A 15,308-nucleotide genomic window follows, 5' to 3' on the forward strand; every position below is an offset into this window, starting at 1 on the left:
CAACACTGGGTGCTGGGGGTAGCAGCAGCGTCCCGGGGCAGGCGGCAGGGCCGGTGGTGAGGGCGGCTCAGGAGCCTCACAGCAGGCTGCTCGGTCACCGCTGGGCCGGCGAGTGGCACACTGTCCCCTGTCGCCGAGGCAGTGCAGCGCCCCGGTCCCCCGGGCACGCGGGACAGTGGCCCGGCCTGCGCACTGTGCACACAGAGGCCGGGAAGCCAGGCACAGGCTGTCTGCCCCCCAGGGTCCTCGGCTCTCCTTCTTGCAACCACGTTGCATACGGTTTGGCTCACGCTGTGCTGTTCCCAGCCGTGCGTGATGGTGCCGAGGCTCGAGAAGAGCCGGAGGGGAGCCCGCTTGGGCATCCGGGCGGCAACACGGTTGGCAGGTGTGGCTGGGTAGTTGGGAACACAGGAGAGAAGGGCCAGGCTGGGCCCTGGCTGGGCCCCTGGCACCCAGAGGAGCCCGAGAGGCAAGAAAACGTCCAGACTTTCCTTCTTCGGGTTAAGTCAGAGAAAACCTCATCTCTGCTGGCGATTCCTGTGGTTTGAAGACTCAGCGCAGCAATTAAATGTGAGCGGTTTTAGCCACGTCTCGGATGCTCTGTTCTCCGACATGAATTTGCGGGTCAACCAGGCAACCAGCCAGTGTCTTCTGCGTGTCGTCCGCAAGTCCTGGCTCCCTGACCGTCCCGGGGCAGGCCTCCAACAAACGCTCGCTGATTTTGTTGCCTGTGGCAGACGTAGTGCGATGACCCCAACGTGAAGCTCGGGAGCCGGTGCGCACCCCCTCCACCCTCCGGGATCTCCCCCCCGCCCCGTGTGAGTGCTGAGCAGCGGCCGGGGTAACACAGTCCTGAAGGCAGAAGCCAGGGCTGGGTCCCCCGCCGCGGGAACTGGGCCACGCCCAGAGCATCCCTGAGGCTCAGCCTCCCCCGAGAGGGCACTAGCAGGTGCCCGTCGCACAGGTTGTCGGGGGCTGCCCTGGTCTAGTGCATAAAGGGCTCGACCCGTTGCTGGGCCCCGAGGACGCGCCCGGGCTGCCGGGGGCCGTAGAGGGCAGGCGCCGGCAGCTGCCAAAACGCGTGCTCTGGGGCTGGGGGTGACTTCCAGAATCGGAAAGAACCTGAAAAAACCCGTAATGCAATGTTTCCCAAATAACGGCCGGTGGATTCTCGCCGTTTGTGACAGGTGTTTTATCAGTCTGTCGCAAGACGTAAAGACGAGGAGCGATGTGGTCGTAGACTGTTCTTTCTGCAGCCTTGAACCGTCTTCTTCTTCTTTTTTTCTTAAAGATTTTATCTATTTATTTATTTATTTTTTAAAGAGAGACGGAGAGCACGAGTGGGGGAGAGGCAGAGGGAGCAGCAGACCCCCCACCCCCACCCCGGCCCCCACCCCACCGGCCAACCCAGGGCTCCATCCCAGGGCCCCGAGATCAGGACCTGAGCTGAATGAAATAAGACACTCACTGGACCGAGCCAGCCAGGCGCCCCCAGTTTTCTTTTTTTTTTTTTAACAGGCTGACCCAAGGCAGACGGGAGGATTATTAAACCCACATCGCCCTCCATTTATCGTTATCACCGCCGGTGGTGTTCTCAGGGAGAGTGAACCTGAAAGCTGCTGCCATCTCTGAGCAGCCTGGAGGGTGACGGACCGTGTCCGGCCCTTGGCTCCACCTGAGTGCTCCCCGAGTCGTGTGCTGTGCCGCCGGGATGCCCCAGCCCTGCAGCTCCCCGACAGGGCTCCCCGGGCCCGTCTAACCCCTCGTCTACACCCACTGCCCTCATACAGTGGAGCCTGTGGCTCAGTCCCGCTCCAGGTCTGCAAGCCTGGTGGATTCTCTTCCAGACTTCGGTCGCGCGGGTGACAGGCATCGACCGCGGAGCAATACAGTGGGGACCGCAGATGCAGGCGTGTGAGGGCCACGCGAGTGTCACAGCTGCCGTGACAGCGGAGCCCCTCGGCCACCAGGGCGTCTGCATACACAGTGTTTACCCCTCTGGATCTGGATGGAATGGTGGGGAGTGGTTCCTGCCAGACGTCCGGTCCAGAACCCAGCCCGATTGGAGCTACCACATGGAGTAGACGAGACAAGGGCAGCACTGGGCCGTCCTCGGGATCCTGTGTCCTGCAACTGTCACTCGTCGGCCGCTCCCGACTGGGGCACCGTTACCTGTAGTCACAGCACAGGTGGCTCTGGGGTCCTCTCCGGCCGGCGAGCAGCCCCAGAACCTGGGACAGATACTACCTGGCAGCAACTAGAAGATTCTTCTCTTTTTGCTTTGGCTTCAGGATACAGCCCGGCTTCATCTATCTGCTCCAACTCAAAATATCTTCGCTCTGGAGACGTGGCAATAACGTAAGCACCGAAGGGGCTGCCGTCCCTTGGCCCCGGTTCCCACCGTGTGACCTTCACCCAGCCCGCCGTCGGCCTCCTCGCCCCGGTACACGGAAGATCCCCCTCAAAGCCGCGTGGAGTCACTATTTTGCCAAGGGCCCGCGCATTCCCTCTTCTCACCTGTCCGCGGGGTCCTGGGAGCTGCTGCGGGGAGGCCCGCCCTGGAGCCGGCTTCCGGGCCTCGCACCCCAACGGCTGCTCTGTCTTGGTTTTTGACCTTGGGCCAGTGGCTTAAGCACTTGGTTCCTTAGTTTCTTCATCTGTGAAGATAAAATAGAATTGACAGCGACCTCCTCACGCTCTTCTGAGGAATCAGTGAGTCAGTGAAGTGCTGACAACAGTGCCTGGCACCCGGTCAGTCCTCAGTAAGTCCTGGGCGTCAGCGTTGCGTCCCCACAGGACCGCGCGAACTTGTGGATTTGTCATGACTTGCGCCTTCCTCCTTACAACTTCTGTGCAGGTCTTTATTCAATCTGAGCTCATCAAAGAGCTCTTGGAGAAGCCCCATGGGTTTTGTTAGCTGCCTTTTCTTCTTTATGGGGATAATTCATGATCATTTTCTTTGAATTTCATGTCTTAGAAGTGCCTATCCCATTAAAGAACAGAGCTCCGTTACTATCTTGCATCGTGGGTCACAAGATCATAATCCTTTGCTCTCGACTTTTAGGAATCTGTCCTCCTGGTGTCTGGGGGGGCGGGTACACTGATCTGCACATTTAAATCAGTTTATTCAGGGGATCCCTGGGTGGCTCGGCGGTTTAGCGCCGCCTTCGGTCCAGGGCGTGATCCTGGAGACCCAGGATCGAGTCCCGCGTCGGGCTCCCTGCATGGAGCCTGCTTCTCCCTCTGCCTGCGTCACTGCCTCTCTCCCTCTCTCTCTCTCTCTCTCTCTGTGTGTGTGTGTGTCTCTCATGAATAAATAAATTAAAAATATATCAGAAAAATTCATTTATTCATACATTGCCTGTTTCCCAAAAGGAGTCAAGACGGTTGCCATGTTTGATCATACGAGGCCACCCTACCATTGGTTATTATTTCTGGAAACGCCAGGCACCGTCCTGTAACAGGTGCATCATCATCCAGGTCTTCCTTACTGGTCATATTAAGTCCCTAGTGCCAGCTTCCCCCTCCCTGCTTTTTCTACCTACAGAGAGATTAAGCTGTCAGCAGGGCGAGGCAAGAATTCATCGGATGTTCTGCATGAGACTTCCAGCAGATGTCCTGCTAGTGGAAGTCCCTCATCGCCACTAGATCTTACCTCCCTGCCAATTTGTGCAATTCGGAGAAAAGAGATTAGAGTGATATCTAGATGCCAATTGCACACGTGCCTGCCTCCGATCCTCTGTAAGAGCGAAAGTTCACGAAAGACTCCCCTCCTCTAACCAACCATCTTGCAGCCCTTAGACTCGGCTAGATTTATTATTTTTAATCAATTCTTATCTAGACTTGAGGATTCTTTTTCCTTGATATGGAGCTGATTTGAAAGGAGCATCTGTTAAACGCCCCCTTTGGCGTCTGATTATGGCTCTGTGGGGTCAGAGTACTTACCACCCGTCCACAACGTGTGGACCTCATCCAGAACCCTGGGGAGAAAATAGAACACCTGGGCTCCTGCTGGACTTATTAGAAGCCCCTGACTGATGCTGAATCATCACAGCTGGCCATTCAGCTGATCCGAGCTATTAGTTGTTGGCTAGCTAAATATATTTCTATGTGTCTTCCATCTGCATAGCAATTCTTGGTGTCTCATCCACCCCTCACGTCGGGAAAGGATCATTATTCATAGTAGTGATCATTAATGTTAAATTGGTTGTAAGATCCTTGAGGGCCGGGGTCGGCGCTCTCCTGTATCCCAGGCGTTAAAGGACGTCAGTGAAGTGCAACGAAACAGCAACGACCATCTGTTGAGCACCTACTGTGCGTCGGGCACTGTCATTGGGATCTAGGTCACAAAGGCAAGTGAGGATCGCCCTTGCTCTCAAAGGCTCAGGCATGTTGGGAATGGGCCCGGAAGCAGGCCTCGCGGCCCCACGCAGTGGCTGCGCTGCTACGGGTGCAGGGGAGAGGCCCTGGCTTCAGAGCGGCTTCGGGGCAGTGGCGAGGCCAAGCCGAGTCTCCAGGCTCAGCACCACGCCCTGTTGTAAATAAGTGTCATCCACTTCGTTTTGATTAGAGAGACACCATCGTGGCACCAATCTGACCGCCTCTTCCCTCATCGGGGAAAAGATCAATCTTTGGGTTTAAAGGTGGTACCGGAGGACCTGGCCCCAGACCGCAACTCCCTTAATAGGCTTTCAGGTAAAGGGCCGGGCCCTGAGTGGCCAACACCCCAACGGTGTAAGGACGGTTGGAGGAGATGTGCGGGGCCCGAGGGGGGCATGAGGGAGACGGGTGTCAGAGCCCTGAGTCCCCGAGAAAGCAGTTGACAGAGCCAGGATACAAGACCAAGGCTCAGGGAGGAGAGCGCGTGGGCTGGCTGCGCTAGAGGGTCATTGCAGCAGTGCACACTGGGGACAGTCCTCCCGAAGGCCAGCCAGCCGCACACACCTGTCACCTGGGGACCCGGAGCCGCTGCACACACCCTGGGCTCTGCCCCAGGGACGTCATCCACAGCTTTGCAGTCAATGCAGTGCATCCAGCAACATCGCAGACTCCCCCAGCTCGACTCCCCCAGCAAAGGCTCCCGGTCACCTACCAGGGTGATGGAAGGATTGTCTTGAACTTCCTTGTATCACTGCCCCTGGGGTAAGGGGCACAAGGGCCTGTGCTCAGGGGATGGACTGAAGCAACCTGGAGGCAGAGGAGAATGGAGGCAGCCAGGGACCAGCCAGCAGTGGGGAGGAGGTGAGACCCCACGCGAGCAGGTGTGCCGGGCGGTAGCAGACGGGCAGCAATAGAGAGGGAGGAGTCAGATCACGGAGACGTTTGCAGAACAAGTTGGGGACCATGCATTTCATCTGGGAGGCGACTTAGACCCATGGGAAGATTTCAAGCACAATAATAAGATGATCTGGCTTATTTTTAAGGAGTCGTAGATGAATCACTTCAGAGGTCGTATTGGAAGCTGCTAAATTGGCCCGATGAGGACCAATGGGGTAGGGGTGGGGAAGCGGAGCCGGCCCGAGGAATGCCTGGGCCGTGAAACCTGCAGGACGTGCTTGAAACCGGGGGCATTTTCACAGAATTTGCCTCGTGATGGGTGTTGGATCAACAGTTACGTAAATATAGCTCGCCCTCGGGGTGATGGCCTTTTCTGTCGTCGGGACTGACCGGTACAGAAGCGAGAGCTTCATAGGAAGTCAAGGGATCCAGATTCCAGCTTCAGGTTACTCACCGGGTGAGCTGGAGCAAGTCACATCGCATCTTCCATAAAATGAGAGGCTTTGACCGGATACATTCTGACGTCCTTTTTGTCTTTGACTTCTCCGGCGAAACGCTGCGGGTGAATATTGGGAACAGACCGCGATTTATGACCACGTTTCCATAGGTAAATGTACTCCAGATTTCAGACCGCTAACGAAAAATGAATTTTTGGAAGAGCCTTCTAATCCGAGGACTGCCAGTTCTCTCTTATATCATTTCCCTTTTTCCCCCTCAGGTGTAATTTCTTCATAGATATAAGTCTTGCCTGTCCAGAAAATTTTTAGAGACTATGACATACGCTTTGGATCCCCTGTAATATCTGGTACAGGGCCAGGTACATTTCCGCTGCTCAAAATTTACTTAAGCTTGAATTAAATTATGCCTCTCTGCAGGGGCCTGGTTCTGACCTTGAATACGTCAACACTTCACGCATGCATCCATCCGTCCGTCCGTCCGTCCGTCCACCTGTCCATCCATCCAATCATCAAATACGTCACAGCACACAACAAGGTACAAAGAGTAGGACAGCGACCGTTTACCCAAGGAGCGAGCGGTGCAGCCGAGCAGAGTTCCACACTGGGTGCTGGGAGCTACGTGATGCCATATAGAAGAGCACCCATGAGGTGACATGGCCTTTAAAATGAAAGGATAGTTACTTCCAATGGAAAGAGAGTACAGGGCTGTCTTGGGAATACACACGGGTTCGCACCCCCCTCCTTGCCCCGCAACCACAGAGCCAGTAGCCCTGTTTGCAGGTTCACAAGCTGAGCCTCATGATAGTTGATGGGACTCTGGGCTGCACCATGTGACCCGGGAGGTAGATTCTGCTGGACTGAGGTTCATCAGAAGAGTCAATGGCCAAAGTCCAGGCACTGGTTTTACGGGGAAGCCCCGTGTGTAGAGAGATCACCCTTGGAAACTAGAGGCCTGGGGCCCGCGCTCATCAGTAGACACTCCCGAGTTGGGGGATGCCTGGCACCTAGTCTGACCTGTCTTCTCCAGGGACGGTCACTGGGAATGCCTGTCCAGTCTCATGAAGCTTGAGGGACGGGACGATGATCCCCGTGAACGTCGTAGCTGGTGTCCCTAGACGTTTGCCACATGTTGTGCAGACGCCCGAAGCACTTCGATGCGTTAATTGATTTCATCTTCACAATGACACGCAAAGCAGGTAACCTTATATTCCGTCCCGTATAGGGGACACCACAGGGCTCCACTAACCGTCCCAAGATCACGTGACGGAGACATGGTGAAGGCATCGAATCCGGGCAATATGCGCCCTAAGCCCACACCCTTTGGTCCTGATGCCCTATTAACTTCTCTTCCTGTGACGGCACTTTGCAAACCATCGATGATCCTCAACGGGAGCCACCGTGCTGTTCGTGTGGACCGGGCCAGCCAGTCCACACCGCAGTAAACCGGATGGCAGCGCGCTAGTACGGGCAAAGACGCCCGTGACATAGACCTTAAGACTTAAAGTGCCTCCTCTCACCCGCGCTTCTCGGGGGGCTGCTCTGCTCAGGAGGTAAAATTACAGATGACGCCAGTTTATTCAAACTCTTAACCCTTGAAAGTCGCACAGGGATGATGTAGCCCAGCCTTTTCATCGAGTGTTTATTTTTTTCTTAGAGGTTTATTTCTTCATGAGAGACCCAGAGAGAGAGGCAGAGACCCAGGCAGAGGGAGAAGCAGGCTCCATGCAGGGAGCCCGACGCGGGACTCGATCCCGGATCCTGGGGTCACGCCCTGGGCCGAAGGCAGGCGCTCAGGCACTGAGCCCCCGGGCACCCCTCATTGAGCGTTTACAGACAGGCCCAGCAACTTAAGCGACTTGCCTAAGGTCACACAGTTGGAAAGCAGAGAACACAATTATTCGATGATTGTTGGATTGAGAAGCAAGAGGGTGGGATGCTCCTCAGAATGATGCTATCCAGTGTCTGCTGACAGGTGAACCGACATCCTCTTGTCAAGGCCATTGCTCCATCGCTGAATTTCTGAACTACTTCTCTAAGTCAATGCTGGGGGCGCACATTCTCCACGTGTAATCCTTCCTGCAGAAGGCAACTTAGGGTAGCGCCCGATTGTTGCCTTTGCGTGAGAGCCCCTCACTACGGCCCAGAGAGCCCACGAAGTTACCTGCTTTGCCACTGACACCACTTAAATGTGGCTGCTTCCTCCGAGTATATGGGAAGATCCTGCAGCCACTGTGGGTGGTTCCAGTCGTTCAGGGGAATTCGTCTTCTGTCTCTGATTATGGGATCCGAGCCTCTTCCAAGCTTTCGCTTTGAGCACTCTTCACCTTGGGGGCCAGGGCGACCCTCTGTACTAACGGGGTTCCAAGGCTCTCTGGCTTAGGTCTCTGTGAAGTGCTTGAAGCCAACCTGGTGAACTAATTTAACTTGTGTTCCTGGCTGACAACTCCTTTCTGGGTAATTCTGATGTGTGCCTCAGCAGACACCCCCACAACAGGACTTTGGGGACGCAGGACAGTGCCCCAGGAGAGGTGGAGCATGGGCAGGGGGCTGTAAAATAAAACAATACATGGAAACCACTAATGAAAACATAAGCGAAACTGCTCTTTATGAAAATGTTAGACCTGTGGATTCTGAATGGGATGTTCTCCAATGTCCTTTGAGGGAATCAGATAAAGATGAGATGATTTTTTTTTTTTTACTTCTGACTTTATTTTCTGTTTTTAGGGTGTCTTTTTTTTTCAAGATTTTATTTATTTATTCATGAGAGACACACAGAGAGAGGCAGAGACACAGGCAGAGGGAGAAGCGGGCTCCATGCAGGATGCAGGACTCGATCCTGGGACCCCAGGGTCATGCCCTGAGCCAAAGGCAGACGCTCAACCGCTGAGCCACCCGGGCGTCCCTAGGGAGTCTTTAGATACAACCTGGAGACAGGATGGGGAGACATAAAGCTCTGAGTTTTCTATATACTATATTCTATTTTCTCAAGGACTTTAAGTTTGGGAGAAAGGAGAATTTTATCTTTGGGTGGGCCCGGGTAATGGTCCTAACTCTTTCGTACAGAAGCCAAAAGTCAAGCTTATTAGCAGTGTTGTCGTTAATTGATAAATCAAGCAATCAACTCTTCATCTGAGTAATTATTACATATTTTCAGGACACCCTGGCCTGAGAAGGATTTGTTCAGAAACAGACCGAGCCCCTCTCTGCACGCTTCCTGGCTCCCTCCCTGGGGTGCCACAGAGACAGGAGCACCTGTTTCGCCCCTGGGTGTCGGGCTGGGGGCGCCTTCCCTCACGGACGGCCGAGGGCACCTGGAAACGCTTTCAGCTCCGTGGCAGGGCTCAGGCCCACGTCTACGATTCAGTCAGGACAGAGCCCTTTGCTACTGCTCAGTGCTCACGAGCTCAGGGTGTTGGCACAGAAACAGGTGGCATCGATCTGGGCTGGAGAGGGCACACGATCCTTGGTGAACACGTGACGAAGTAGGTGCCCAGAGCGGCCCCCAAACAGCAGGCCTGCAGCCACTTTTGCCTCTGAGCCCGTTCCCACCGCCACCCCATGAGGGGAAAGGGATGGTTCCTCCAAAGATCATGCCCCAGAACCGCATCCTTTCCCCTCCACTTCTGCTCCGCCCCCTCCGCAGCTGTTTCAGAGGACAAGGACTCTTTACCGCAAGACGCGAAGCTCTCGGGATGCAGACGACGTCTGGATGAATAATTTTAAACACGGTTTTATGATTTCAGTTCGGCATTTGCTAACACATAAAGCTGGTCTCTATGCTCATCCCCATCCTGCCTCCCCGTGTCAACTTCTGCTCTCCCCTCCCCCCCACAACTCCAAATCCAGAGCTATTTGCTTTGCTTCCCTGGGTCACGGAGGCGGTGACGCCTCCCCTCTCCTGTTCTCGGATCCGCACCTCATTCTGAAGCCAAAGCCATCACCCTGCTCGATGCCAACCTGGCAGGTACATCATTTCTACCCCCAGATTTCCCTGGAGACGCTGATAAACGGCACGTGTTGGAGAAAGCTTCAGCTGTCTGGCAAGCACAGCACCAGCCAACTCCTGTCTAGATGGGAGAGATGACCATGCTCCCTGCATGGAGTCTGCTTCTCCCTCTGCCTGTGTCTCTGCCTCTCTCTGTGTCTCTCATGAATAAATAAATAAAATCTTAAAAAAAAAATAACAACAGCATTTTTTGAGTGCCTAGTGTTGTGCTAGTCATCACACTAAACACTTTCTATGGATTGTCTAATTTGATCTAAAAACACGAAGAGGTATGAACGGGAATGTAAGAACTGTCCATTGTTAAACCAACTAGGAAAACACCAAGGAGGATCTCTTGGAGAGAAGTAAGTGGGGACACCTGGTGAACACAGTCATGGAGCCACTGAGAAATACCTGGATCTAGGGCATCTGAAACAAACAAGCAACGTCTCTTGCTTTTGTTTTAATGTTTGTTTGGAGATTGAGCAAGAGAAGGAAGGAAAGTCTAGACTTTGGAGTCAGCGTTTCCAGGCTCGAATCTTGCCGTGTGACCTCAGGCAAGATGCCTAAATTTTGTGAGCTGCTATTTCCTCACTTGTAACCATGAGAATAATACACATCCCAAGGAAATTAATTAAATAGTGGAGGATCTGATAAGTGCTTCCATATATGGGGAAAAAATCAGTAAGTCGTTGTCAGCTTCATTCACTCTTTTATTCAATGTCATAGAGATTTGAGTGGGGAAGTCACACGGAAATTGCTACAGGGAAGTACATAAAAGAAAAAAAAAATCCAGAAGCCAGGTGGGAGGACAGTCGTGTGTTATTCAGAACCATTTGGTTATAAATGCAAAAATCAACCTGGATTACATAAGGAAAAAAGAAAAGAATAAAAAGAACGTAATTGATCATATAACCCAAAATCCACAAATTGAACACCAATAAAAAATAAATTTATTATTAAAAAAAAATAACCCAAAATCCAAAGTACATGAGGCTGGATCCAGGCGCTCAAATGACATCACCAGGTGTCTTTTCTTAATCTCCTGGCTTTTATTCTTCTGGGCTATTTTTTTCCTCAGGTGGGCATTCTCTAGTTTGTAGCAAAAAACGTTGGTGGCATCTCTAGGCTTACGTGGTCCTTAGCGCTTACAGTTTTGAAGTAGAGAAATCTCAGAAATTTTATCAACCTCTGAAAAACCATGTTGCAGCTGGGGCCCTGTGCCCATCTCTGACCCGCTCGCCATGTCTGGGGTACAGAAACCACCCTGACGGGCCAATGGGGTCACAGGCCCAGCATGACTGTGGGACCTCACTTCTCCCCAGACTGTCCTAAGCAGATAACCCAGGTTTGCTAATCAGAAAAATCCCATCCCCTGAACACAGCCCAGAGTCAAGGAGGTGCTGTTGCTAGAAAAGCAGATTTTTTTTGTTGTTGTTACCAAAAGAGAAGAAAAAAGATGAAGAGGAAAAAAAAATGACAACCAACATATGTAACCGAAAAGGATATTGAAATTCAAGATATAGAAGGCTGTTGATGTTACGCCTGACAGTGGAGGTAAATTATATAAGACAATTGTTAACATCAGCAACACTTTTTGATTCTGGAAAAGGGATCCTGACCCAGGTCCCAGATTTTATTTTTATTTTTTTTAAAGATTTTATTTATTTATTCATGAGAGATACATATAAAGAGAAGCAGAGACACAGGCAGAGGGAGAAGCAGGCTCCATGCAGGGAGCCTGACGTGGGACTCAATCCCGGGACTCCAGGATCACACCCTGGGCCGAAGGCAGGTGTTAAACCACTGAGCCACCCAGGGACCCCCAGGTCCCAGATTTTAGAGGGACTCATATCATAAGCACAGTCAAGAGCAAATTTATTTAAAAAAAAAAAAAAACCCACAATAGTGCTTCTGCTCTGGGGATCCAGTGTCCAGCAATGGCCAAGGGACAGATGATCCTGACATCTGTTTTTATAACTAACACCTTTAACTCCCCCAGAGAAGCACTTCTCCACATCTCATGTCCTTTGTCTTCAAAATAAAAAGCAATTGTGTCTAAATACCATTAAGTTGGTAGGTTGCAGCACTATGAGATGAATACTGTCTAGCATGAAAAGAGCTTTGAATGGCGGAGGCTCTTAGGACAGAACAAAACAAATTAATTAACTTGTCACATTTGTCCTCTCCGATAACATGAATGCAGCGAGTTCTTGTATAAAAGATGATCATTTCCCAATAGAGCCCATTGTCCATTTTCTTGCTTCTCTTTGCATTCCAATTTGTAGTTTCCACAGAGACTCGCTAACCAGCACAGGTTAGTGAGCACGGGCACATGAGAAATGTTTTGCGATGTTAAGCAACTCACATTACACTTACGTTTAGCTCTTCATAGCTAACCCAACGTTTGAGAAGCACGGCGCTAATTCCTTACATTTGCAACATTTGCAAGTAAACAGACATTGAACTCTAGAATCATGAACACCCTTATTATTTTTATTTTTTGAAGACTTTATTCATTGAGAGAGAGAGAGAGCATGCATGCAAGTGGGGGAAGGGGGCACAGGGGGAGGGAGAGAGAAAATCTCAAACATTTTCGGCCTGATGCAGGGCTCTATCCCACGACGCAGAGATTACGACCTGAGCTGATATCAAGAGTCGGATGCTCAGCTGACTGAACCACCCAGGTGCCCCTGAATATCTTTACTTTTATAAAGATATTCAATATAATTCTTAAAATGTATTTATTTATTTATTTATTTATTTATTTATTTATTTATTTGAAAGAGAGAGAGCACGAGCAAAGTGGAGGGGCAGAGGGAGAGGGACAAGCAGACTTGCCGCTGAGCAGGGAGCCCGATGTGGGGTTCGATCCCAGGACCCCGGGATCGTGACCTGAGTCGAAGGCAGATATTTAACCAACTGAGCCACCCAGGTGCCCTGATATTCAATATGATTCTAATAAAGTTTCAAATATTGACTAAAACCTTCATCTTAAAATAATGCTTAATCATTTTTATACTCATCAATTACAATTCATACTTACTTTTTAATACACTTAAATATTTTAGAAAGAAATAACTTTCTTAGAAATACATTATTTGGTAAAATCCTTCCCATTTACTTAAGCTTGAATTTCTAATGAAAATATGTCCAAGTTCTCTACAGTTTAAAGCAAGAAATTTAAAAAATTCCTAGGTCAGTAAGAAGAAGTCAAGAATAGGATAGAAATCAAAATTAAGAAATTTGCAAGCGTCTGTCAATGGATGAATGGTCGAGATGTGTGGTGTTTGTGTACGATGGAATATTACTCAGCCATGAGAAAGGAGGGAATTCCGTCATTTGCAACATGATGGATGAAACTTGAGGGCATCAGGCTAAGTGAAATAGCTGAGAAAGACAAATAGTTGTATGATATCATTATATATGGGAAAAAAATAAGAACTCAGAGAACAGTTTATTGGTTGCCAGGAGCTGGGAATGGGGGAAATGGGAAGATATTGGCCAGAGTACAAGCCTCCTAAGTTCTGGGGACCTAATGCACAGCATGGAGATTATGCCTAATAATGCTGTATTATATATTTGAATGGCGCTCAGAGAGTAGATCTTAAATATTCTCACCACACACACACAAAAGAAATGGTAATTACCTGACGTGATGGAACTGATATCTAAAGCTATAGTGGAAAAAAAATAATAAAGCTATAAGCTATAGTGGTAATCATTTCGCAACATGTCAGTGTATCAAATTAACATGCTGTACACCTGAAATTTATACAATATTATATGTCAACTATATCTCAATAAATCCAGAGGAGAAAAAAAAAATTTGAGCTCATAAATTTAAAAAAGCTAAAAAAAAAAAAAGAGGCCGAACTATTTAGAACCATAAACAGTGAAGGTGAACACATTTCTGACATGCGTGACCTACATAAGATTTCTGATGATGATATTGCAATTTCTAGTGAGAGATTTAATTATTTATGAAAATGATATATATAAATACGAAAACTATTCTTATTAAATCTACAGTTTTAACAGGTGAAACAAAATGCCTACAACGTTCTATCCCTTACTGAATGAAAATTGAATTACTAATACAAACAATGATAATGAAAAAGAGAATTACTCGAACTTACCATTTGGAAACAGCGGATATAATTTTGACCTGCCCATCTGAAGAGGAGGAAAATCACATTAGTGAAATTGGCAAATGTTACAGCTGAGGAAGACTAGCCTTCCTGCACTTTACTGGATGAAGAGCTTAGAAAGTGGCCATTATGTTATTTTGACACGATATGAACATTCAGAGCAAACCAGAATCCAATTCAAGTTGATGTATCTATGACAGAATTTTAGGTGAAAATTCAGAAGATTTCTTTGGTGACGTACAAATTGCATAGTTTAAATATGTCATTAGAAGACATGCACCCAACTGTGCCAAAAGAAATGACATTTTTGGAACAAATCAAAGATTACATGCAATATTTTCTGGATCAAAGATGAAATATCTTGATGAAATGCCTAGTAAATTGACATTAAAACTGCTGTTGGATACACGACGGGGATGTTACTGATCACTGTCAAAATAATTACATTTAGGTTAAATAAGGTAAAGTATCGGAAGAATTAAGGGGAACAAAAGAAGGTCCTAAAACAAATAGTAAATCAAAACCACAACGAGGGGAATCCCTGGGTGGCGCAGCGGTTTAGTGTCTGCCTTTGGCCCAGGGCGTGATCCTGGAGTCCCGGGATCGAGTCCCACGTCAGGCTGCTGCATGTAGCCTGCCTCTCCCTCTGCCTGTGCCTCTGCCTCTGTCTCTTTCTCTCTCTCTCTCTGTCTCATGAATAAATAAATAAAATATTTAAAAAAAAAAAAAAACCACAACGAGTTACCACCTCATACAGTCAGAATGGCTAAAATTAACAACTCTGGAAACAGCAGTTGTTGGTGAGGATACAGGGAAGGGGGGCCCTCTCACACCGCTGCTGGGAACGCAGGCTGGTGCCCCCACTCTGCAGAACAGTGTGGGGGGGTCCTCAAAAAGTTGAAAATAGAGCCGCCCTACGACCCAGAAATTGCACCACTAGGGATTTATCCAGACACAGTGATCTGAGGGGCACCTGCACTCCAGTGTTCACAGCAGCCGAGTCCACGGGAGTCAAACTGTGGGAGGAGCCACGATGTCCACCAACAGATGAAGGATAAAGAAGATGTGGTCTATAGATAGAATGGAATATCACTCAGCCATCAGAAAGAATGAGATCTTGCCATTTACAGTGACATGGATGGAGCTAGAGGAGATTATGCTGAGTGAAATAAGTCAGAGAAAGGCAAATACCATACGATTTCACTCCTATGTGGGATTTAAGACACAAAATAGATGAACATAAGGGAAGGGAAGGAAAAATACGATGAAAATAGAGAGGGAGGCAAACCATAAGAGATGCTTAATCAAGGAAACTGAGGGACACTGCAGGGGAGGGAGGGTGGTAGGGGGAAGGGTAACTGAGTGATGGGCATGAAGGCGGTCACATGATGGGATGAGCACTGGGACGCAACTGATGAATCACTAAATTCTACCCCC

The sequence above is a fragment of the Canis aureus genome, chromosome 38 (genome assembly GCF_053574225.1).
Source record: "Canis aureus isolate CA01 chromosome 38, VMU_Caureus_v.1.0, whole genome shotgun sequence".
Taxonomy (NCBI): domain Eukaryota; kingdom Metazoa; phylum Chordata; class Mammalia; order Carnivora; family Canidae; genus Canis; species Canis aureus.